This window comes from Natrix helvetica (genome assembly GCF_964273705.1).
Source record: "Natrix helvetica genome assembly, chromosome: 1".
Classification (NCBI taxonomy): Eukaryota; Metazoa; Chordata; class Lepidosauria; order Squamata; family Natricidae; genus Natrix; species Natrix helvetica.
The window spans coordinates 263,062,437-263,089,490 of NC_138548.1; the positions used below are offsets into that span (position 1 = coordinate 263,062,437).

General features: G+C 36.8%; 1 long non-coding RNA gene across 1 annotated transcript in view; it reads right to left on the reverse strand.

The window, feature by feature from the left end:
- Positions 1-27,054, reverse strand: part of LOC309383747 — a 72,316-nt gene that overhangs the window by 29,930 nt on the left and 15,332 nt on the right. Inside the window, exon 2 of the long non-coding RNA XR_014173912.1 lies at positions 23,075-23,165. This is a non-coding gene — a long non-coding RNA (uncharacterized lncRNA). The remainder of the gene's footprint in view (positions 1-23,074; positions 23,166-27,054) is intronic.

Genomic DNA, 27,054 nt, shown 5'->3' on the forward strand with positions numbered 1-27,054 from the left:
AACCAGGATACTAACCTACTGACTGCAGTGATTCATTTAACAACGGTGGAAAGAAAGGTTGTAAAATGGTGCAAAACTCACTTAAATGTTTCACTTAACAATATAAATTTGGAGCTCAATTGTGGTTGTAAGTCGAGGACTACCTTATTTTGGGGCAAAAAAGATTCTCTGTTGATAAGCTACAAGCCCCCCCCCTTTATTGTACATATTCTTCTTACACTGTTAGGAAGAAGAAATTCTATACTAATTTTCTCTCCCTCCCTTCCCCAATGTGTGCTATATTTTTATTTGTTTGTTTGTTTGTTTGTTTGGTTAGTTAGTTCATCACACATGTACAAGATAACAGGAATAAGAATAAACATGAATAAGAACACAGAGAATGGGTACAAATAAATGGGGACAGTAGGACAGGGATGTTAGGCACGCTGGTGCGCTTATACAGAACATTATTTCATTTTTCCATTCTCATTTGTGGAACTACAGGTAAAGTTAGTGAGGAAGAAGACTAAAAAGTGTAGCAAAACAAGGAACAAACAGAACTAAGAGATGAGAAAATGATAAATGCTGCAGCAGGATCAGACTAGATCAGATCCAGATCTAGATCTAGATCCTGATCCAGATCCAGATCCAAATCGAGACCCAGACCAGACCAGACTCAGACCAAAACCAAGACCAGCACCAGCACCAGCACTAGCATCAGCATCATAATCAGGACACAGACACAGACACAGACAGGCCAGGCCAGGCCAGGCCAGGCAAGACCAAGACCAAGACCAAGACCAAGACCAAGACCAAGACCAAGACCAAGACCCAGACCCAGACCCAGACCCAGACCCAGACTCAGAACCAGAACCAGAACCAGAACCAGACCAGATCAGACCAGACCAGATCAGACCAGACCAGACCATACTCAGACCAAGACCAAGACCAAATCCCAGGCTCAGACCCAGACCCAGAACCAGACTCATGGGAGTTGTGAATTCTGCTTTTAAACATTTAACAGCATAGCTGTTCTGTAAGCAACATTATCATAAAGAAAAGAAGAGAAACATAGATCTTTTTAGTTTGTGGTTGATAGAACTGCAATAAGTGAATGCCTCCCTGTGTATGCCTTTTGAATCCCAGTTCAGCTGGATTGCTTTGCAGATGCAAGTCACTGCATTTCTGTATATAAGTGAATCTTCCTTGTCCTGAATAGAAATTGAACAGAGCACATGTCAAGAAGTGAGATTCCCCTGCATTCATTGCTAAGCTTTTGTGTATACAATGAGCTAGAATAACCTCCATGAACTGAATTATTCTTCTCTACCATGGTTCAATGAAGATCATTATATTCCAACACAGCTTGAGTGATTTTTAATGCCAAAAAGCATCAGCAAGAAATACAAATGTTACAAAAAATATTGAAACAATATATTTTAAAAAGAAACATACCACAAGATTCTACATACTTACTTTATCTCGTCTCCAAGGTCAGCAATGCCCTCTTATTGAAAAGTAAAATGATTCATGTGTGTATGTTGTTGGGTAACAGTTCCGGTGTGAACACTTGAAGTTGCATTCACTTTTCTTGAAAGGAAAAAATCCAGCATGGAATCTATTGTTGACCGATTAAGAATAAAAAATCCATTTTTAAAACCCCTGTAATGGAAGTAACAAAGTTAGTCAAGTGTGTTTTTTATTCATGTTCCCATGAATGGTCTTACTAATATTAAAATTATACTAGAAAAAAATGTGCCTGGAAAAATAGAAGCAATTTAGTTGTTTGTGCAAAATATAGTGAATGCCCACAAGCAAAAAGAATGCATGGCACCCAGAAAAACAAAGGGAAAAAAGAAGATGAAAAATGAAAGACTGAATACCTTCTTCATAGGCACAATACTACGGTTTATTTTATTTGTGATTGACACTTGTTTTATGACTCATCTTGAACATTCATTGTATGGTTTCATACAGAGTTCTCACCTTGAAGATAAAATAGACTTTGTAATTATTATATAGAAAGGAATCTAGTAAACAAGAACAAAACTCACTTTTTATGATACTCCATCACTTAGGTATGATGTTGAAATCTAAGTATAAAACAGGTGGAGCTTTCATCACAACATTGTGATGCTTGTTTTATCATTTGTTCTCATTAGCTCTTCATAGATGCCCATGTACAAATCTCTATGGTATCATCATATAATGCAAAGTAGATAATACCTGTAAATTCCTAGTATCAATCACCTTGGATGGATCAGAGTCTATTAAGGAGGCATCATAAATCTAAATAGAAGAATTGAAATTTTCTGAACTATTCAGAAGAAATACATCCATTACTTATACATCTATTATATGCATACATAGTTTTTATTTAAATAAAAGCGAAACCAAACAATCTTCAATATTTGCATGGAATCCAATGGTCCCTGGACTCTTCTATAATGGACAATGGAGATCCATTGCAGAGGAACTCCTGGATGTTGGTAGACCTATTTGTTTCACTATAGATAATACAATATTAAAATAGAAGACCATTACAGTGAAATAGATATTGTATAGTATGTTTCCTATATTTTGTGTCCTGGTTGATCTAATTTAGGATCCCAAGAAGTGCCAGTTTCTCTGTCACCGCTAAGACCTGCTTTCTCCTCTTCTAAATCCTTGAGATAGCTTTTATGTTATGCCTTTTCCTATTTTCATCCAATTACTTCCTTGGGACAGTGAAAGTTCCATATTCCTTTGTGACTTTATTTAGCATCTTCCTGAGAATTTGACTCAGCATATCTTCTCCAGGTTCTGTAGTAGGATAAATCTCTTTAGCCTTAAAAATACAGAAGAAACTGCATACTTTGTTTTAGCTCCACATTTTATAACTACTCTCTTATCACTTATCAAACAAAGAAAGGCATTCTCCTTTGAGAAAAAGCAAGGTTATCAGTTTTGGCACATTAAACAGGTTTGTTCACCTTCAATAAATGCTGACTTAAAAATGTCTCCGTATTATTCGTGAATTTTTAGTGTCATCACTTACAGAATCTGTAATCAATATTGTGAGCTTTAACATGTATAAGCATTAACACTAAGCTTTGGTATGCCTCTGTAGTCCTCTAGATGCTTTGCACTGAAGCACATAATTTTAAAGTAAGATAGTAAAGTACTTGTGAAAAGCCTGTGTGTGTGTGTGTGTGTATGTGTGTGTTGTATTTGTGCTGATAAATAAATAAAGGGAGACTAGTATAGATCTATTTCAAGCCATTTAGCTCTCATCAGCTAGCCATACCCTTACTGGGATTCGAACCTGGGCTGCATTACATATTAGGCAGATGTATTAGCCACTAAGCCACAGGCTCTTCTACTTATCAGCTGAGCCAAGGAAATAGGTATGTATTTGTGTTACAACCCCTGGTATGCCCAAATATGGGAGGGAACTCACTACTCCCCCTTTCTGCCTATCGGCTCACAGCAGGAAACCATCCAGGCAGAAAACCATATTTTTAATGTTGCCTTTTTATATTTGTGTTGCATTTGTGCTGATAAATAAATAAAGGGAGACTAGTATAGATCTATTTCAAGCTATTTAGCTCTCATCAGCTAGCCATACACTTACTGGGAATCGAACCTGGGCTGTATTACATATTAGGCAGATTTGTTAGCCACTAAGCAACAGTAGTGAGTTCCCTCCCATATTTGGGCATACCAGGGGTTGTAACACAAATACATTGCCTATTTCCCTGGCTCAGCTGATAAGGAGGAGAGCCTGTGGCTTAGACGTGCATACCTATACCCGTGAAAATCTACGAATATGTATGTATGTATGTATGTATGTATGTATGTATGTATGTATGTATGTATGTATATGTATATATGGTATGCAGGTCTTTGGAATCCATTGGAAATTAATACATTTGTGAGAGTGTATAGTTCAGTTTTCAGGTAGTCTTTGTCAGCTAGACATTTGGTTCTGGAGATGAGGGTCTTGGCTACGGAGTTGATCTGTGCAGGGTGGTGATGGGATTGTGCGTTTAAGTAGCGGTTGGTGTGTGTTTTTTTTCCGGTAGATGGTATGTCCTAGGGAGCCATTGGTTTTTTGTAGATTAGGTTCATCTCCAGAACCAAATGTCTAGCCGACAAAGACCACCTGAAAACTGAATTACACACTCTCACAAACATATTAATTTCCAACGGATTCCAAAGAAACACAATCCAAAAGGAGATAACCCTCCCTCCCCCCCAAGAATCAAGACACAGAACAGGGCAATGGCATCACCCTCCTCCCTTACATCAAAGGCACTACAGATAAAATCAGCAAAATTCTCCACAAACACAGTATCAAGACAGCCTTTGGCACTGACCAAAAAATAGCCAACATCTTAAGAAACCCCAAAGACAAGATCCAGCTAGAAAACCAAGGAGTCTACGAAATACCATGCAAAATCTGCCCTGCAACATACATTGGACAAACTAATAGGAGAATAAATGCATGCATTGCAGAACACAAGAACGCAGTCAGAAAAGAAGAAAAAAACTTCCACCCTCTTCCAGCACCTTAAAGCCACAGGACATGAAATTGATTTTGAAAGAACCAAATTAATCTCCAAAACTGAACACTTCAACAAGAGAATAATTATGGAAGCCATCAAAATAGAGAAACACCCCCACAACATGAATAAACGTGATGATACCTCCTGCCTACCAGACATCTGGAAACTAGCCCTAGTCAACAAACGAGTCCCAGCCATGAAAACCAACACTGGACCCAGAACAACACAGGACACAATCACCAATCACCCTCACCAGACTCAAACCCAAAACCCATCCCATAGACGAAATGCAACCACCATCCAGAAGCCAAATCAAGGTGGCATCACCAACTGCTGCACCCCCTTCCAACCCCCATGCAAAGCAAACTGACACATGCCATGAACACATGGCCAGACCATGAACTCGGAGCCAAACCAAAGCCCGGGATGTTACACCACAGCCATCTGCTCAGGACATTACATCACAGAACTCAGGAGGTTACAATGCAAAGACTCAGGATGTTACAACACAGCTAACTCCCCAGGAGGTTGCAGCACAGGACTCAGGATATCACTACAGAAGAGCTCAGGATGTCATCACACAGCCCATTACCAAGGTCGTTACAACACAAAGCAACAATAGGCACACAGCCAGTTCCTCAGCCACACAGGATGTTATGGAACAGCCGACTAATCTGCAAACATCAACTCCATTAACTAATCAAGATGTTACAACACAGCCAACCAATCTGCTTACAGAAACAAAGCCAGCACTCCACACCCACCAACCTATATTTATAGAAAGACGGCAGCTCCGATCACGCTTTACTCGCACAAGCACGAAGATGAAGGCACCAGCCTGAAGATGGCGAGTGGGACCTCGTCAAAACGTCACCAAGATACTTTCAATCTTACACGGGAAAAGACCCCAATATGCCAAGACCTGCATATATATTCATTCATTATTCAAATGTGACCAAAATTAGAAAAAGGCTGTTGTTGATTGAGATGTTGATTTACTTTCTGATGATAATTCCAACCAGTGGTCACCTTTTAATCTAGTGGGTTTTTATTTTCTCTGTGGATGAGTTGTGTGTGTGTTTTGAGAAAATGTTTCCTAGCTACTGGTATAATATATCCTATATCAGAAATGGTATAGGATCTCCTGCTTGAGCAATAAGTGGTATAGGATCTCCTGCTTGAGCAGGAAGCTGGACTAGAAGTCCCTTCCAGCTCTATTCTGATTGATTCTGGTATTCATAGGCAAACCTGTGATTCATAGCCAATATAAGTTCTCCTTTAAGGACTATGATGACTCCCCATTTAAAACCATCGAAACGGTTGCTTTGCTATCATTCCAGTAAGATTATTTTTGTTTAAAAGATCACCAGTTTTCTTTGAAAGTATCCTTGTGAATTTCATCTGATAATACATCAACTTTCATAATTTGTGCTCTCAAAAGTAAGCTGCATATTTTTTTTAAAAAGATCACAGACCAAGCTTTTGCTACTACAGCCTATTCCTATAGAATTTATTGACTGATCTTTCCAAAGTAAAAGTTGTATTCTGATGAAATGTGCTATTCAAGACAGGGACATGCCATTTTTTGTGGCAAGAAGCAATTTAAGAGTAATATTTCTATCTTTCTGGGCTAAAGAATGCTCTATTCAGTAATTACCTTTTGATGTTTGTTTGTTTGTTTGTTTTTAAAAAGCTACACACTCATCCAAGGTATATAAATTTTGCTCCTATTCTTTCCTCAACTTTCTGTCTCACTTGTGGGATCAAATAAGCCAAATACTCCTTCAATTATTATAGAGTGGTTATTTTTAGTAGAAAAGACTCAACAGGTGGTAGGACCTGGCTGACCTTGAGTGATTACAGAAGCTAAGCAGGGCTTTTCTAGTTTTGTATCTGATTGGGAGACCACCTGGGAATTCCTACAGATGTAGTTAGACTGGGAATTTCTTTTTAAAGATCCTTCAAGAAGACAATGCCAAACTCTTCCCTTAATGCTGCCAAGAAAACCATGTGGATGTAGTTACCAGGTGTAAAGCTATCTCAGGAGCATCTTTGCTTTTATTCATAGTGAATCCAACACTATTATACATTTCTTTTTACCCTGCTGTGAAATGGAATACTCTGAATGGACAAATCTATCACCTTTTTTCCTTCTGGTTGTCTAAAAGCTACTTTTCTTTGATTGTAGTCTGGAGGTCACTCAACACTTGACATTCACTTTAAAAGACGTTTCCTGACAGCTAAGCATTGCCTATTTTATTGTACATGCAGGCAGTAAAAACATGTCCTTGTGTAGCCAGCTGCAAACAGAATGAAAGTAAACAAGTTGAAGTGCATCAAAATGTTTTACCTTAATTGCAAGAAATATTATTTTGCTGTATGATCTGTTTCCTACCTCATTTGGCTCCTTCAAGAGTCAGGCCAGAAACCCAACATTATCAGATATATATATTTCTCCCCTTAGACATGCATTATCAAGAGAGAAGCAGAGGCTGTACAATTTGCTGAAATGCTTCACTATTTAGTGCCTGAAAAATGTAAATAACTTTCATAATGCATAGAAATAAATGCAAGAAAGGATAAACAATTAAAACCAACAGTACATTGTCACTGAGATGTCTACAGTTTTTTCCTATGGTGGCATGCTCTGCAAATGTTAGAGGCCTAAGGTTTCTTCAACCCCCAAGACTGAGAAATGTTCCTTTCCTAGGTTATGAACATAATTGGTATGGGGGTGAGATTCAGCTGGTTCAGGTGAACTGGTAGTTCCAGTGATCAGTTGACCCCGCTCACCCGCCCCTGCGCTAGTCTGTCCTATATTTCCTTTGTTTAAAGCCTAGCTGATAGCTGCGGCAGAGCAGATTGCTGTGCCTCAGCAGTTTTACTCACTGGGGCTGCAGTACAAGGTAAGTTTTAGAGCTGTTTTAAAATGCACTGCAGGTGTGCAGAGCGTTCAGTGAACCAGTTGTTACACCAGTTGAATCCCACCACTGATCTGTATGCTTTGCTTTCAGGGATTATTTCTATTCTTTATGCAATAGATAATGCTTGCACACTGAGTTGAAATCAACCAGTCGTTTTTTTTTTCAAGCTGCTGCTTCATTCCATTATCCTAACGAGGTCAAATTTTGCCTTGCTGTCTTACATTTAGGTCTAGAATGTCCCTGAGGGATTTTTATGGAGAGAGGCAGGAAACCTCCCTTAAATTGCAGATACACCATTCTTTTACGTTTTTCATGCAGCCAACTAACTTATCATTATTGAAATAAGAGCAAATCTTCAAGCCCAAACCACCTTGTTCTGAAGCCATTGCAACTTTCCAGTCAGAAGGTATTAGAGCTGAAGTATCATTTTCCCTCCTTTTTTATTGGTATTTTTTGAGGGGAGGGGTTGGAAGAGAAAGAGAAATGCTTTTTTTTTTGCTCTGGAATACTCAGCCGTTGGTCACTTTTAAGAGAGCCAAAACAAATCTTCATGTTGTAATAACTACCTCTTAAGTGAATTAACCTTGTTTTCCCCCTGGGCTCATGTTAAAGGAAGAAAAATTGTTACCCATTACCTGGCAGAATTATGACACTTGACTTGTAGTGTGCAAAATTTCATATTGGCTTTGGGGGAGGCAGAAGCAGACAGAAGCTTATTTTCAGAGCATTGCAAGCAAGTGTTTTGCACTTTAACCTTCTTAAGTAGAATAACTTGCTGGGAATATATGAAATGAATGCAGAATTCCCTGTGGGCACAATCTGTAGAATCACTCCACAGTGCAATTATATTTATGAAAACAAATCTCTAACATTCTTATGTAATTTAGTTGCAGTTCAGGACACAACATTGACTGAAAAGTGGAGGCAGTCATTATTAATTTAATCAGCAGCCCTCAAAGCTATTGCAAATATGAAATGATTCTGGCCTTACAGGTGTAATGTCTAGCATGCATGAATGCTGAGCACCGCTCTCTTTGAAACTTAGGAGGAAAGTGATCAAATTTTTATAGGGATAATTAAAATTTAAGATTAAAATACAAGATCAAAAGAATTCTCTGCTATCGATGTTTTAAAAAGAAGCCTCTTGAAAGAAACTTGGTGTCATGTCTTTCTCCTCTAGAGACCTAACTTAGAACTACTGACTACAGGAACAGTTTGTCTTGTGTTTGAAGTTGAACTTACTAGGGTCTATTTACTTCTTTGTGTATTGTTTGTCATCCTGAAATCATCTTTTACTGAAGACTTCTCAGGAATCAATCCAGCTCTTTTGAAAGGTCCATATTCAACAACTCAACCTTGAGACACGACATAGTCCATGCTATTATAATTGCATAACAAGCACAAAAGACTTTATCCTTTGCCAAAAACTTATACAGCTTGTTCCCAACAACTTTGGACAATTTATAGAATCTTCCATGGTGGTTTGCCATAAAAATGTCACTCAATTACCAGCAGTTGTTAATTATGTGGCCCATTACATAATGGAAGGCAATGTTAACAAGACACTTAAGAAGAAATATAAAAAGAAGAGAACGAGGTAGATTGAACATATGCTGGCAACTATTTCAATGTGTGCATTAATCGGAATGTAGACATATGCATTGTTTTGTGTCCTTTGATTTAAAGTTTTTTAGATCACTCTTTGTTTATATGGCATGCTCATATCACACATGTATGTTTGGTTCTATCCAGCCTGAGAAATGAGATTGATATTAGAACAGAAAAAGATTTCAGGAAGTAATGGAACCTACTACACAAAAATGATTGTAGGCATTCATTTAAAAATCCACTTAGATATAATATCCTCAAGACATAGAGTTGCTTCTACACATAATCAATAGTGTTGCAACCATCATATTAAATTTGTAATTTAACAGATATTATTATAGGCTAACCACCATAATGTTATTAAGTATTTTGATAGCAACCTACTGAAGTTATCTAATTAGCACGATGACATATTAAAGTCTTTAAGAACTTACCAAATTTTCAAGAGTGAGAAGTTAGCTAAATGATGAGGAAGCATGGAATTTTTTTTAAAATAGTGCAGATTATATTTCAGCATTACAAGAAGTCTTTATCTTGCAACATCAGTAGTCAAGAACAGTAGTTGAAGATGAGTCATAACACAATGTGTACTTTTCAAAAGTTATGAGATGATCTTCATATAGGCAAAGGAGCATATATAATTCCTAAGACTGTACTATTTCAGTCCATTGTAGCCGAACATAGCTAAATATTTTCTGTCCATTCTAAGACGGAATGGAATCAAATTTTCCAATCCAATCATCAGACAGTTTACAAACAATGTTAGGATATTCTGTTTTAACTACAGATGGGCTAGAAAAGGCTGTAAAACACTATGAAGTGGTATATAAGTTTAAGTGCTATTGCTGTGCTGTAATGCAAAGGGCCATCTGCTTTTTAGCATGAAAACAGAGATATTTCCCCTTTTTCTTCCCATCACCCTATATGAACAGTCCCTGCTTTTTTATCAATGGAGAGCAAATTTCTAACACAGAAGACATTGCTCCTTTCTCAGTGGTGAAATTATGAAAAATACATCCCAGTTTTGTTCATCACTTAATGGCATTTTTGATTTATAAACTACCTGTAAACTAGCAAATGATGTATCCATCCAAGAAGATTTGTTCCTAAAGAAAGCAAATGGTTATTTGTGTGACCACCAAAAACATTATGGCACTCCTTGTAGCTATATATACAAGGATTAAAACTATTTCCCCCTTGGATATGTTATTAATATTGTAAGACAGTTAATATCCTGGCCTTATGCATGACATAACAATGAAAACATCTAATAAATAATATTTGCTGATTAAGTTAACAGAACATGATCTATTAGAGCACTGATTAAGAGGGCTTTGGTACTTGGTACATTCATTTCAGTGGTGTTTACATAAAACTTCATAGCTTCAAAAATGAGTTCCTGGGGAATGAAGATCAATAAGAAGCTGTTCAGGAAACACCACTTATTTAGAAAGCAAATATTATCAGATAGATGGATAGATAGATGGATGGATGGATGGTTGGACAGACAGACAGACAGAGATGGAGATAGATAGATAGATAGATAGATAGATAGATAGATAGATAGATAGATAGATAGATGATAGATAGATAGATAGATAGATAGATAGATAGATAGATAGATAGATAGATAGAGATAGTTTTGTCTCTAATTGAAATACAGCTGATCAACTTTTAAGGCCACTTTTATCTGACTGAGAATTAAAAGAAATTGAGCCTCCTCCAATATCTTAGCAATCAAGGCAGGACAAGGCTGAAAGCAAAAAAAAAAAAAGTTTAAATATTCTACAAAAAAGAAGAAATTTTGCAGATCATGGCATTCCTAGCACCCTCCCTAAATACTGAGTCTGGCTAAAGTTACTTCCTTTTCTGATTTCAACCATCTTTCTTTCTGGATTGTACTTCCATATTTTTGAGCTAATAGTTGATAGCTTGTTAAACTAGATAAGGGTTGATTCTTGCCCTTACTTTAAAATTTTGCTTTGATCCTTTATTCTGGCTTTATTGTTGAACTAAACATCCCACTGTCTTTCTTTTTGCCTTCTGACAAAACTTCACCAGAGATCTTGCACATCCAGTTGGACAGTAATGCAACTGTTAGCCAGCATGAAGCAGCAGATCTCCTATAAAGAAAACAAAGATGTACTCTTTTAACTATGAATTTATAGAATGCTACACTGGACAATTTTTATTTCATTCTTTGACTTGTTAAATTGTCTCCCAAAATAGCAAAATCCAATCTTTTGTCACTGCAAATAAAAATAGTGGTCCTAGTCCTCCAATGAATAACATTATCTAGTTTGAAAGGTTCCTAGTGCTGTAGCCGGTGATTGTTGGAAGCACACTAGTAGATCAGTGATGGGTTTCAATTTATTTTAGCACCAGTTTGCTCATGTGCTCGTGCACTCACACAATGCTTCTGGGCAGGCGCGGAAGCATCCAGGTGGGTGGGCAAAGCCTGCCACCTCCACCACTACCGGTTTGCCTGACCCGGCAGAAACCCACCTCTGTAGTAGATGTTTTTGAACTTTGGCCTAATTGAAAATTGTTTATGCTTACACAAATTTGTTTAATCAATAAATAAACATTACTACCTGCCCCATCCTAATGTGCCATTTGTAAACTGCCTGTAGTCGCTCTCTACAGAGCTTCTACACAAGACAGGCTGAGAAGAAAGTAGGTATCCTAACTGGCTCATCTACTTTTGGAAGCATAGATGAGAAGGTTAGACCATTCTTGAGAACGCTTGAGATAGAGTGTCCCTAACTGCCCACTTTCCACTTTCCCTTAGCTAGACAAGAGAGGAAAAATTCTGTTGTTGTTGTTGTTGTTGTTGTTGTTGTTGTTGTTGTTGTTTAGTTTTATATGCAGACTTTCCTCCAAAGTGGAAGATGGTTTGTGAAGAGGTTTCCCTTTTGTCCTAAAAGACATGATTTAGATTAAACTAGACTAAACAAAGAGATTCATTCAGAATCGTCCAATGCATTTCCATGGCCTAGGATGACTAAAGATAGATTCCCACTTTTACTCCAACCCTTTAGAACCCTTACAACCACTTTACATTTGATCACCTTATTCTCCCTCTGAAAGTACATTATAGGGATGATTCTTGCCAGGTCATGAAATTCTCTATGTTGTAAGACATAAAGAAGAAAGATGAGTTAGCTCTTTCCATTTGGGGGGGGGAGACCAAATAATTATTGGGTTGATCTTAGATTGCTCAGTTGACCCACCACGTGTTTATTTATCCTCCATTTTTGGCCAATGCAAAAGTAAACTCTGAACTTAGTACAGGTAGGCTTCACCTAGTAGAATAGACAAGGATGTCACCTCCACAGGTGGTGCTAATAATGGAATGTAAGAATCTGATTGTGCTGTATTTCTTTTTCCCCCATATTCCTCATAAAGTGAATTAGGGAACATCTGCTTGAGCTACTTCCAAATTTTATCCTATTCTGGGTTTAAAATTACTCCATCCCTTTTGTCTAGGCAACAGTTTCTCATTAATTTGATCAAGGTCATCTCCCTTAGTTTCTACAATGGGCAGGCAGGAAATATTGGAAAGGAGACAAGAAATGGTATAGGTGCTTGGGCACAAAATCAGAATAGATGACATTCAAGGTCCCTTCTAACTCTGTTATTCTGTTACATATTGTTATATTCTGCCTGATAAAGCTCCCTCTTTCTTGACAAGAAGGGAGGAGGAGAGAACCAATGAGCAAAAGCTAACTGATCATCTGTCATCAGCACTTACTGTATACTCTTTAAAAGCTGAAAAATTGAAGAGAAATCTGAAGAGAAACCAGAATATAGCCATCCCCTGTCATTACTCGATGTGGAAAACCACCACAGCATGCAGAGTCAGTGAGAGAAGTGGAAAAAATGATTATTCTTTCCAGGACTTTTATATTTTTACTTTGTCTAGCAAACAAGCAGGAACAAGCAAAATAACTTTTTAAGCATTTTTCCATTTAACATTATGTGGGCCCATTTTAAAGTCAGATTGGTCAAAGGGGCATCTTATCACCACTCCCTTCCTCCCTCCCCACCAGAGTGGCAGAGGAAGAAACATAGACAGTAGATCTTCCAGGATATGAAGGATTTGAAAGACCTTAAAATATTTCTATTTATTGCTAAGTTGCCTTTTCTCAGCAATACATTGCTTTTACTTACAAAAAAAGTGGAGATTTTTTATGAAATATGAATTTGACACTAGTTGTAATTAGGCCCCAAATGGCCAGTGTGATTGTATTTTAACTGACAGATGTGGCATAATCCAGTCTCATGTTTCATGAGAATTAAAGGATAAAGGGCAGCATCAGAATTTCAGTGACAATTTCCCTGGACTGCAATGTGTTAGTTAAAATGGTGAGCAGAAATCACAGCATGATACCTTCAGCTAAACTCATTAATAGGAGCCATTGGTACACAGAAAAAGAGACCAGACTGTCCATTTCTCAGATATATGTCTCACTGAAGCCAGACAGATGAACTGGCAGGTTAGAAATGTAATTTTGTTTGATAATAGAGCAGGGCCAAAGAGCAGGATCAAATAAGGAACATGAAATAGTCTAGAAAGGGGAGGAAATTATTTTATCTCTAAAACCAAGCAAACAGAGAACAGTACTGACTGCACACTATCAATGAATTTTCAGCATAAAACAAGTGGAGATCAGTACGATGTACTGTTGGCATGCTTCTCTTCACTCTTTTAGCCCTATTACAGTTTTGCATTGGGCCTATCAAGCATTCTCTCTCCCCCTTTTTAAGATAATTAACTTTGAGATAATTTCAAACCCTCTCTCATCAACAATTATAGCAGTAGCCGATAATCCTTCCTTATCTAATTCTTTTATACCACTGTTGTGGTAGCACTCATGCTTTCTAGTACATATTTTCCATTTCTATATCTTTCCTTTTCTATTGTTCTCTTCTTTCTTCTCTTCTTTTGCTTCTCTCTCTCTCTCTCCCTCCCTCCCTCCCTCCCCCCCTCTCTCCATTTTCCTCTTGGTGTTTAAGTGTGTTCTAGAGACATCCAACTATTGTCATGTCAATATAATGTCACGAGGACAAAGCTTACATTATCTTAATAATGTACTATAAATTATTGCTATAGAAATACTGTAACTTCTGGTTCCTTTACACTTCTCCTTTTTAAGGCACTGATAATTCTTGGAATAATCAAGTGCTTGGAAAGAAGATACAGACAGGACATATCAATAAAATTATATTTAGTGTAGTGTTGAATGCCATTGATTTTAATGTGTTTGCTCAAAATGTGGCAAAAATTAAGATATGTTCAATAATTCTACAATAATAATTAGTGATAGCTAGATATATGCTTAGCAAGAGTTACTCTTTCCCAGGTTAATACTAATGTGTATCAGAGAAGTCCTACTGGGAGGGGAAATCACCTGTGTTAATCTGCACCAGCCTTCCATCCCATTAATGTTATAGTTGACTCATAAATAAAGCATATAGCACACTCCCCAACCTTTCCTCCTTAGTGTTTTTAATTTCTTTTAGACTGCTTGATCATTTTTTGGGTAATTGTAGGCTCAATGCACTAGGAATAAAATGATTTCAAATCTTGGCACTGACAGGATTTCAAATTGAGTTTATGTTGAGGGAAACACAATCTTTTTATATGCATGGTTGCAAATGAGCCTGGGACAACTGTTCTGACTTTGAATGTCACAGAGAGGCAGGTTGCAGACAACATTTTTAAATTCCCTTTTCTAATTCAGGCTCAGGATGATGTGGAAATGTTTGTGTGAACAAGCAAACCATTATTTCATTTTAAAATATCATTTCTGCATAGCCCTCTGAATTCCCAGAAAATGGTATAAGAAAATAAGCAAGTAGGTTAGCAAGCAAATGTGGCAGGAACGGAAATTCATTATTGCAAGATTATAGATCGTAAAACCATGCGGTTTTTCTTATATCTCCTATTCCCTCACACTTAAAATGTGATGTATTGATGTACCTCAAACTAATTTATTGAGCACAACAGACACATGCTGCATTTAAGGCACATGCCTACTGAGAAGCAATTACCTTTCAAAGAAATACTATCACCATGGTGCCTCACAGAGAGACACAAAGAAGCTCCAATGTAGAGTCTCTCTATTCAGAATCCCAAGATTGTCCGAGTGCACCAAATTGCGGTTGTTTTTTGAAGATCATATTCCAAACTCCTGTAAAATATGGCAATATCTTACCTCAATAGATTTAGTCCTGAGCTGAGACAGAAGAAATTTAGATGAATCTTTTCAAGAGCTTTCTTTTTGTATGAGATGAAACAAAATATTGAGAGAAATTTGTTCAATATGCTAGAAGCACATCCAGACATCATCTCAAGATTTAATTGTGCTGGGTAACATATGAGCCCTTTCAAATGAAATTGGATTAGGATGAGGCAAGTTCCTTATTCAACCATGAAGGATACTTTGACCCAATCATCTTTGTTCTGTTTGACTAATTCCACGGGGTTGTTGTGCTGAAAGAATGAAAACTGGTCTAGTGTATTCTGAGCTTTTTTAGGGGTGGGAAAGAAGGAGATGAGAGGGAGGACAATTATACTTCTGATGATTATAGACCATATATATATATATATATGATATATTTAATAGTATCCCCCAATAATTTGATATAGTTTATATGACCATTAATTGAAATTTCTCAGGGAAGTAGTTGTGTAAGTTGAGTTGGGATAAAAGTAAAGCACATAGAGAAATATAGGCTATTCTCTTCTTAGTTGTATTTCATAGCACGAAAATAACTATCCTAAATCCAATCTGAACAAATGTAGAATTAGGTCAACTCAACCATGCAGGACATTTTTTTTCCTTATTCCCTTTTTGCTTTGGCATCTGATTTAGCAAAAAGGCAATTGGGCTTTTGAAGTAGGAACATAAAACATGTCTGTTTTCTGAAGGTGCCCTAGTTTTTTTTTTTATACCCATTCTGAGAGAATACTTGTGTAACCAATTACATGAAAGTCTCATTGTGTTCCAATTTCACTTCAAGCAGCAGTCTAGTTAGCTTTCCTGTACCTACCCAATGACCTACAGGATGCTGAAAGTCTTCTTCAAATATAAAAAATTTAAAACCTGGATTTTGATCTGCGTACTAGAGATATTCACGAGAAATAATTATTGTCAGATTCTGAAGAAGAGAAAAAGTGTTTATAGATCAGCATATGCAGCAATTAAAAAGGGGGGAAAAGGAAGCTTTGATGTATGCAGTGTCACAATGTAAACTTATTTAACTATGGCTAATACACAAGATCTTACCAGAGGGATGTCATTAGTTAATTAATGAAAATTGAATATTCCTTCCTCATACTTTGAAAGGGTCTTTTCTATATGACCCAGAAACACTTAAAATCCTTTGTTTCATCTTAGCTATCAGTTAAGAAAGATACCATGGCTGGCACTATCAAAATCTTTTTCTCATACACTCCCCACCAAAGTAACCAAAGTGTCAATGCCCTAAATCAGATCGCCTGATTCTAAGTGCATTCACATAATGTCCCCAATCTTGCAGCTGAGAAGCTGATGTTAATGAGCAAATATATTATTATCTTGTCTGGGAAGTTGCCCTGCCTTGGGCAGGGGGCTGGACTAGAACAGGGGTCAGCAACCAGCAGCTCTGGAGCTGCATGTGGCTCTTCCATCCCTCTGCTGTGGCTCCCTGTCTCTGGTCGGCACCACAATTTTGAAAGGAGCTTCCAGTTGGGGGGGGGAGCAGGCTCAGGATATGCCAGGAGGAGACTCTATGGCAAGGGGTGGGTTTTCTGGTCAGCTCCACAATTGATAGGGCTTTTGGTTAGGATAGGTAGAGGAAAAAGGATGCTGCACTAGGAGGAGACTCTATGATGGGTAAACCGGACTTCCAGTCACCTCCAGAATTGAATGGGGTGCTTCCGGTTAGGACCTTTGTGGCTCTTTGAGTGTTTAAGGTTGCTGACCCCTGGACTAGAAGACCTCCAAGGTCCTTTCCAGCCCTATGAATCTATGTTTCTATGTCCCTTTGACATCCTATAAGTCCCAAGGCATGGGAAGTTTAAAAGGCCACACCAGTCTGTCATGCTGCCCTATACACACTCAGAACCTGGTCAAGAAAAGAAAAGGACATATTTCACAAAAAGGGAATAATGTGAAGAATGTATATTTGTGCTTGGGAATTCAAATAAATGAAATTGCTTGAAGGAAAAATGAGCCTAATAATAGTCTGAAAATTAGTTTTCCATGGGTAATTGTCAACATACAACTGTAACAAGGCTACAAAGGATAAGCCCATTCTAGAGCTGTAGAAATGGAAGTTACTTGAAATTAATTGGATTAAACAGAATACTTCATTTTATTTCTTTCATAATTTATAAATCACATATGCTGATGAAATGTAATATTTGAAGTGCTATTAAAGTACAAAAATGTAATTTCTTTTGTACAGCAAATGAAATGTGTGATATGTACAAAACCTTTCCCTCTTGCAAAAATAGGATTTTGCCATGCTACTCTTTCCTTTTCTCTTCTTTTTAAAACTCTTGAAGCAAAGCAACCATTGTGCTTTAATATTGTGATAACTCAAAGCCTAGTCATTGTATTTTTAAACTACATTTTTAAAAAATACATCAAGCTGAGAAAGCAAGCATTTTACATACAATATCTGTAATTACAATATACTACAATGTAACAATTGAATGATTCATTTGAAGCATGTCAAAAGTTTGAAGAACCTAAAGCATACCAATTGGCTCCTTTAAAATATCAGTACCATATCCACAATAAGAAACACATTGAACAGTTTTTATTAAGTATATTAAGAGAGAATACAGACCCTAACCAGATCGAACTACCAGCAATAAAGAAAAGGTAGCAAGGTAGATAACATCTCCTTCAAGTCAAGCTGGACTCTTTATGATTTTATGCACAGCCCTATAGCTTTCCTCTTGGCAGCAATAGGGGAATGATAAGTGTTGCCTCTTAGCAGAAAGTTTCTTTGTGTCTGTATTATTCAACTTGGAGTTGAAGATGGAACATCCCTGTAAAATTTAGCAGACTTTATCCAAGCTTTAGTTTTAGGTTAGAAATGTATGGTGTTGATTTTTTTAAAAAAAAAGTTTTCATTTTTATTAAATTATATAGTGAAGTTTAAATTTTTGTAAGCCACATAGAGAACCAGAGTGGATGACATATGCAATGTTAAAAGAAAGAACATGAAAGAGTTAAAGATTCTATTGGCCAAGGACATGTTATTCTGTATCATCACTCGATAACAAATCAAATACATTCAGAAATCTAACAGAATATGATGACTATCACATCTTACACAACTGCTCCCAAATTACTTCATTTAAACATTTGAAATTTAAAATAGCAAATAAAATGTGGTCATCAAGATATGCTATACCTCTTGAGTTTCTTTTTTCTCATGGAATTATCCAATCCCCTTTCAAATCCATACTTGTGAATTATTGTCATCACACTGCTAGGGAAAAGCTTACATGGTTCCTGTTTTATGCAGAAAAGGTATACTATGCTATGCTATGCTATGCTATGCTATGCTATGCTATGCTATGCTATGCTATCCAGTGCAGTGCAGTGCAGTGCAGTGCAATCCAGTCCAGTCCAGTCCAGTCCAGTCCAGTCCAATCCAATCCAATCCAATCCAATAGTTAGGAGCTATGTATGTATTTATTTGGGAGTTCCTGGTGAAACATTTACCCCCAAGGATTATTTCTAACTTGTTCCACCATAAAACTGGGGTGGGGATGGGTGGGGAAGAACCCTACTCCTTTGCCTAGGTCTGCTTGGAAGCTATCTTAAGTGATTTGTTTTTGCTTTGATCAATCAGAAAGACAGTACAAACATATTTCCCCTCTCTCTTCCCTTTCTGACATCATTGAAGAGTCTAATGCTAAAGGCAAAAAGGACAATACCAAAAGCTGATAATACCATTTTTATGGCTAGTATGATGTATAACACAAGTTTCTAAAACCAAAAAGCAAGGGAATACCTTCTGGTATGAAAACAGCTAACTTTTAATGGTCAGACAATACCTTTCTCTTCATGGTTCATAATTTCTAGTTGAACAGTTGACTTATTCAGGTTTGAAATGGAATAAAGCATATAGAGACAGCTAAACCCTGATATCAGGTATGGATACCCCAATGTTGAGAGTAAAAGCAATTTAGAATACACCTGCATAGCATTTTCTTTAGAGACCTAGTCATTTCAGATTGCAAGATATTCAATTATATTTCCCTCCTAACCTCACATAATAAGTAGTTTGAATGTTCTATCATCTATCTATCTATCTATCTATCTATCTATCTATCTATCTATCATCTATCTATCTATCATCTATCTATCTATCATATATCTATATATCTATAATCTATCTATCATCTATCTATTTTGTCACTTAGGTACAAGATAACAGGAATAGGAATAAACAAGAACATAGGAAATGAGTACAAATAAATGGGGACAGTAGGACAGGGATGTTAGGCACACTGGTGTGCTTATGCATGCCCCTATTATATTCATCTCTCCCTCCCTCCCTCCCTCCCTCCATCTTCTCTTCCCTCATTTGGTTTTCTTTATTCTTTCCTTCTCTCTTGAAGAATATTTCACTGCTATTACTTGAAAATCTAAACTCATACAATGAATTGGCTCTTGGTATATAGAAATGTGCCAATGTGTTCCTTCAAGCATGAAGGCTTCTGGCTAAAGGGTGGGTTAGTGTCTAGCATAAGACACTGAGATGACACAGTTGCTGGGGGAGGGGTTTGTAGCTGCATGAAATTCTGATAAATCCCCATTGCTTCAGGAAAGTGGAAGAGTTGTTTCAATGCTTTTCTATTCCATATAGTCTAGCTAACCACATAACATGTGGAACTGCTCTTCTCTTTTTGGTCCTGAGATTTTGTGTACTGAATCTATTGAGTTCATGTGGCTCTCATATACCAGAATATAAAAACAAATTTATATGGTTCTTTGAGGAGATTATGTTAACCATCACACAGTAGCCTTAATTTCACCTGCTACTAAAATAAAGTTTCGGAATATTCAAAACTGATTAGAACCCTAATGGAAAAAGAGGTGCCAGATGTTCTAGCTGCTTTTTGAAAAGGCTGAGGAACAAGAGATATTATTATTGATGCATACTGGATAATTGAATTACCCAATGAATACCCTATTTAAGTCAATGTGTGTTTCATTGGCTATAAGAAAGGCATATAATTGACAGCCATTTGATTGCATCAAGCTGAGGAATACCCTAGGATAATAATAAGAATCTCAGAATCACTTACTGTATTGCAAAACTATATAGGAAGTTACAGTACACACAGAACATGATGAAACAGGTTATATGTATATGCATGTATGTATGTATGTGTGTGCGTGTGTATGTATGTATGTATAACACACACACACACACACTATATCTATATCTATCTATCTATCTATCTATCTATCTATCTATCTATCTATCTATGTTGTATTTGTGCTGATAAATAAATAAAGGGAGACTAGTATAGATCTATTTCAACCTATTTAGGTCTCATCAGCTAGCCATACCCTTACTGGGAATTGAACCAGGACTGTATTGCATATTAGGCCGATGTAATTGCCACTAAGCCACAGGCTCTCTTCCTTATCAGCTAGGCCAGGGAAATAGGTATGTATTTGTGTTACAACCCCTGGTATGCCCAAATATGGGCGGGAGCTCACTACTCCCCCTTTCTGTCCTTCGGCTCATTACAGAGGACCATCCAGGCAGAAAACCATATTTTTATTTTTAATGTTGCCTTTTTATATTTGTGTTGTATTTGTGCTGATAAATAAATAAAGGGAGACTAGTATAGATTTATTTCAAGATATTTAGCTCTCATCAGCTAGCCATACCCTTACTGGGATTCGAACCAGGGCTGTATTACATATTAGGCATTAGTGGCTTAGTGGCTAATACAACTGCTGGCTAATACAACTGCTAATACAAGTGGCTAATACAACTGTTAATACAAATCCTGGTTCGAATCCCATATGTTATATATATAACATATATTGTGTGCATGGAAAGAAGACAAGCATGGTTTTAAAGTTGGACAAAAAAAAATTGGTTGCTTCCATTATACCGATGATACTACTCCAATAGATGAAAATATAAATTATGTGAAAGCTCAAGTAAAAATAAAATAAGGACTAAGAAGCTCAAACTAATGACAAAGTACATTCAGTCTTAGAATGAATGGTTTTGAGAGTCATTTTATGCCTTTTAGGATCAATTATAAACAGGAAAGGAACCAGGAGTCAAGATATATGTTTCAGACTCAATTTGGAACAGTAGTTATGAAGGATTTCAAAAATAAATCACATTCCAGGATGTATTTGTATCTATAAAAATCAGACTCATTCAAGCTATAGCTTTTACTGTGATAGCCTTTGTAAGTAAAAATTGGACTTTGAAGAAAAAGGATAAGAACATTGCCACTTTTCAACTTAGATGTTAGAGAAAATTTTTGAGAATACAATAGATAATCGGGAAAAGAAACAAATAGGGGAAAAATCAAATCCAGAATTCTAAATGATCAGCCTCAAATGATTATATACAAAGTACTATTCAAACTCAAGCTAGAAAGGTGAAAAGAAACAGAAGAGAATGACCAGTTGAGATACTGATGGATCTGCACATTCATTGCCACATTGAATGCATCATTGTGGAAGCATCATTTATGTACATGGTCACTAAGAATCAGCACCTGATGGTACTTAATGAATTGATTAATATTTGGACAAAAGGGTGATCATTAGAGGAGTTGAGAGGAGGAGTTGAGTGGCAATATTTTGGTAGATTCTAGTGCTTCATTTTTGTGAGTAGATCCAAATTCAAATTTTCATCAGATTTAAGATGATAGATAAAATTCATGTGTAATAAAGGATATATTAAAAACAGAATAAATTATCAGTAATGCTGAATATTTCATAAATATTTGTCAATTTTAAAGCTCAAAAATTTGGACTTGATCAGTTTTGTCCATATTTCTGCATATAGAATAAGTGTTTTGAAGTAACTGGTTGAAATATTGGCAATGGGTCTTTTGACCTACACAAAGAGAGTGTCTACTCTGTGGAGATTCTCAGTCATCCAGGTCATGGTTGTCCCAAAGGTGGTTCTTCAAGAGGCAGATGGACTTTCTCGGGCTTTTTTTGAAGACGTTTTGCTTCTCATCCAAGAAGCTTCTTGGAGAGCCGAAGTAGCTTCTTGGATGAGAAGCAAAACATCTTCAAAGAAAAAAAAACAGAAAGTCCAGTTGCACCTGGAAAAAGCACCTTTGGGATATACAAAGAGAGATATTAAAAAAGACAGCGAAATAAGATGTTTCAAAAAAATTACATAGATTTATTCAGAAGTGAAATAGTTTTTTATGATTGTTAACTTTTATGCATTAATAAATTGAGGCAGATGCAAAATAAAGCACTTTCATCACACAAAATGGATAAATTCTTTGTACCCATGTTTACAGCTTTAATGAAGTTTAACATTCACAAAAAAATATATTGATGAAGCTTATAAAACAAATAGTGCCATTTTCCTTAATAGCATCATAAAATTATTTAAAATAAATGTTTCAGTATTTTTTCCACCATTCTTCATTTGTATCTATAATTGCAATTTCTCCATCTCCTTTCTACTGTTACAATAATTTATTCTCATGTTGTAATAGGAACAAAATGATCTGTCTCGAAGGCAAGTCATTTTTCCCCCTAATAAGATTGTAATAAGCAAATAACACCTCACTTTTTATAAATACTAAAGGTTCAGATGTTTGATTGTTAAACAAAATATATAAAATATAAATCCAGAAACAAATGGCACAACAATCAATAGTGATTCCAAATCGCATGAGAAAATGGCTTTTTTAATGTTCAAGGACAAATTCTCTAGTAAATCTATAATGCATGAAATAATTTAATCTGATGATGAAAAATTGGAAACAGGTACCTGGAATTCTCAGTGTGTTGACTGCATCATCTATTAAAGCAACAGTTACTTCCTTATTCAGCACCATAAGGTGGCATTTTACAGACATAACCTGATGATGATGATGATGATGAAGAAGAAAATGAAAGCAGTTTGCAAGAGCAATGCAGCAGGAATCTGGCAAAGCCAGTTTTTTTTCCCCAGACTGACAGCATTTTCATCATCCATTTCATCATGTTTTTCTGTTTTTCATGAAGACCTTCAACTATAGCAAGACTGAAAAGGGAGGTCTGGAAGACAGTTTCATGCATCTCATTTCTAGCCCAGTTCAAATAAGTGGGGTTGATACATAGTAAGTTCACATGCTAACTTAGCATTTTAGATATGTTTAGCCTAAAGAATACAAGTCCAGTGAACACAACAGCCATCTTTGAATAGCAGAAGTGGATTCCTACCAGTTTAGACTGGTTTGGTCGAGTAGGTATTAACTTGGCCAGCCACACCCCCGAACTGGTTCTATCGGCAGTGCCATAGGCATTGCCATCTTGTTTAAGGTGGCAATTTTTACCTACTTTACATGCACATGTGCATGAAGTGCGCGTGCCCCCGAAGTGCATCTCTGAGCGAACTGGCAGTAGAAGAAGCCGGAACCTACCCCTGGTTCAAAGGCTATCACAGAAAGAAGGGTATCATTTTATTCTGTCTGATTTTTAAAAGTAAGATGGAAATTTGACAGAATGAGATCTAAACAGCTAACCTTACGAAATAGTCCAGAAAAAAAGCACATCCAGGAATATTAATTATTATATTATTGGAAGGTTACTGTTAAGTAATTAAGCTCCCCGTAAGAAGAGCGAGTATGCAGAGAAGCGTAACGGGAGTGATATGGAATAATACGCACAAACCAGCATACAGAGACACTGAATAGTATAACAATATAGTAGTTTACTATATAGAAATATAGAAGTATTCAGAGTCCAGTTAACAGTCCAAGTCATACACGGTTCAGTAATTCAGTTATCAAAATAGTCAGTTTAACACACAAAGTGTAGCTAAACAGTAGCAAACCACAATACCTCAGTATACACCGATCAGCTTGTAACAAAACAGAGATCTAACAGCCGTTCTGGCTCCCTCTTATAGCTGCTTGAGGTAACAAACCAATTACATCTCTTAAGCATTTAAAGTAACAGTAAAGTAATCATAGCTTATATACATTGCCAAGCCAAGCCTAGGGTTACATCCCTAACAGTTACATTAACAGAATTGTGCAAGTCTGAAATTACATTTCTTCTCCCCTACCTTTACAGTCCAAGAAATTAGGGAGGGTCTCTTCTAAGATATTTGCCAGGTCTCAATTCCTTCTGCTGGTTCAGTTGCCTCTATCTGTTTGTTGCCTAATTTGCAAAACTTCATCCTCTCTTCTATTTATTATTATTAAAAACTCAATCAATGGAGGATTTTTCTTGCCCTAAAAGCTATTACGTCTCAAAACAACTAGTTTCATTAAGCATGGAGATTTTGAATTGGGAAAGCAAAACTTTTTTGTTAAGCAAAAGTCATCAGCATCTATCAAGAGTGGTCTGAGGATTCCTTCCAACAGAATGATTTCATGATTTTTTGATGCTGAGATACTTTGAGGAAAACTCTCCTTTCCCTTGGACTTAGCCCACCAAGAAGCTACTCTGAGTGGCATGGACTTAGCCCACCACGTTTTTAGTGGCCAAATTATTCAGAGTGATGCAACATGTTGTTAGTAGCAAAAAGATGCAGAAGTGTATATGACCTCATAGTTTAGACCAGAGCTGTCAAACTCATGGCCCACAGGCGGATGAGTCATGTGCTGGCCACACCCAGTTCAGCAAAGGGGGGAAAAGTCCCAATACAACAAGTGATGTCACCATGATGCCGTGAGTTTGACACTTCTGGTTTAGATCCTAAACTTTAGAGCATCGGTATCAAACTCAATCATATCACGAGCCGGATTGTGACATATCACGATGTTTTTTTGCCTTTGCAGGCCAGGGTAGGTATGGCCTGCACAGGACATATCTGGCCCATGGGCGACCAGTTTGACAGGCCTGCTCTAGATATAAAATGGAGAGTCTAAGCTGAAGAGTGGAGGGCAGTAGTGTAGCCTGCAGGCCTGAGCACATCTGCCATCAATTATTTGGGAGGTGATAATGGTAACACGTAGAGACTGTTTTATCATTTCTTGAAGCCTCAATATTACCTTGTCCAGTGAGATATTCAAGTCTTAGAATTAGATCAATACTATGTATAGCATAAGATGAATCTTCATGTCCTGAGTGACCTGATTTCTGCATGTGAAATTTGTATTGAGTGAATGTATCTTAGATTATAGCCTAAATAGTTAGCAAGATCTGGCCATAAAAAAGGCTGGACTTTGTACAAGGCAAAGGTATATAAAAAAAAGCAAGCAAGCAAGCTTTCTAAATGGTTTAGCCAGGCTTGTTAGAAGATGAGTGTTTATGAATGGTACTTAAGCATGCTTAATCACATTAGAAAATGCCAGAGGTCCTGAACTGATGGCACATTCTTTTCTGTATGAAGTTAAGTATGTAGTTTCCCTCCTCTTTTCTACAATATTTATCTAAATATTTCTGGGGGAAAACCCACTTATAGGCATAGTTTTAAATTAATAGTTGTTTGCTGCAAACATTCCCAATATATTGTCCCTGAACTGAGAGTATTTCATTTAGTAACCCCAGTGAAGTCTACCCTGAAGCCAGAGAATATTGTAATATTCAAGTGGGTGGCTATTAAATATATGATCTACAACAAATCAATAGAGTTAACTTAAGTGATAACCATTGACTTCAACATACCTAAAGGAAGGGAAGGGAAGGGAAGGGAAGGGAAGGAAGGAAGGAAGGAAGGAAAGAAGGAAGGAAAGAAAGAAAGAAAGAAAGAAAGAAAGAAAGAAAGAAAGAAAGAAAAAGAATCAGTACTGATTGTTGTCTTCTACCAGTCTAAACTCCATTTTATGAACAGGGTTCTGCTCTTGAATTCAAGCTGCTCACCTGCTGTTGTGCTCTCAATGAATTTAATGATCCTGCCTTTAGCCTCAGGTGATACTCAGCATGAATAAGGAAGTGCCAGAGTGCTCCTTAGTGTGTGTATGTGTGATTCTATATTGATGATTTCTGGCTTGGCAAAAGTACCATGTTTCAACATGAATGTTCTCCCTATCACAGATCATTTCTGTAAGCTCCAGATTTTCAAATAGAAATTGACTGTTGACCCCAGCGAGGTGGGAGGTTATTGCTTTTTATTGTTTTCACTTTAAAGAAAATCTTTGTAAGCCACCTGGTATCACTGAGAGTGATTTGGGTGGTCACATACATTTTCTTAAATAAATTTCTTAAAAATAATAATTGGAGGATGATTTCTAAACAATTCCACTATTGCATTTGATTGTTAATCATGGTATACAAATTAAAACAATGATTGATGATGTGAATGTAGATAATGGTTTTCAGAGGTCTCTGTATCATTTTTCCCCAGGAAGCCACAGAAGGCACCTTTTTAAATCTTAAATCTGCCTTACTCAACTTGGTACTTTTCATATGTATATTGGAGCTAGGACTTAGAAAATTCTCAGCTTGCTTGATGACTGGAAATTCTGAGAATTACAATCCCAATTTAAGCAGAAGACATTAGGTTATGGAAAACTGCCTTTAGTCCAATGTTTCTCAACTTTGGCAATTTTAAAATTTCTGGATTTCAACCCCCAAAATTCCCCAGGCAGCATGCTGGCTAGGGAATTCTGGGAGTTTACATCTAGACACCTTAAAGTTACCAAGGTTGAGAAATACTTCTCTAGATAATAAAACAGTGTTATCTTTTTTTAGATGGAAATTCTTAAACCCATTATATTTTATTTATGACATTATAATGCAAACCCATAAATCTTACTAATGGTTTATTTCTCAGACATCCTGTCTCATTAGTCATTACTAATTTCTCTCAGCTTTCTC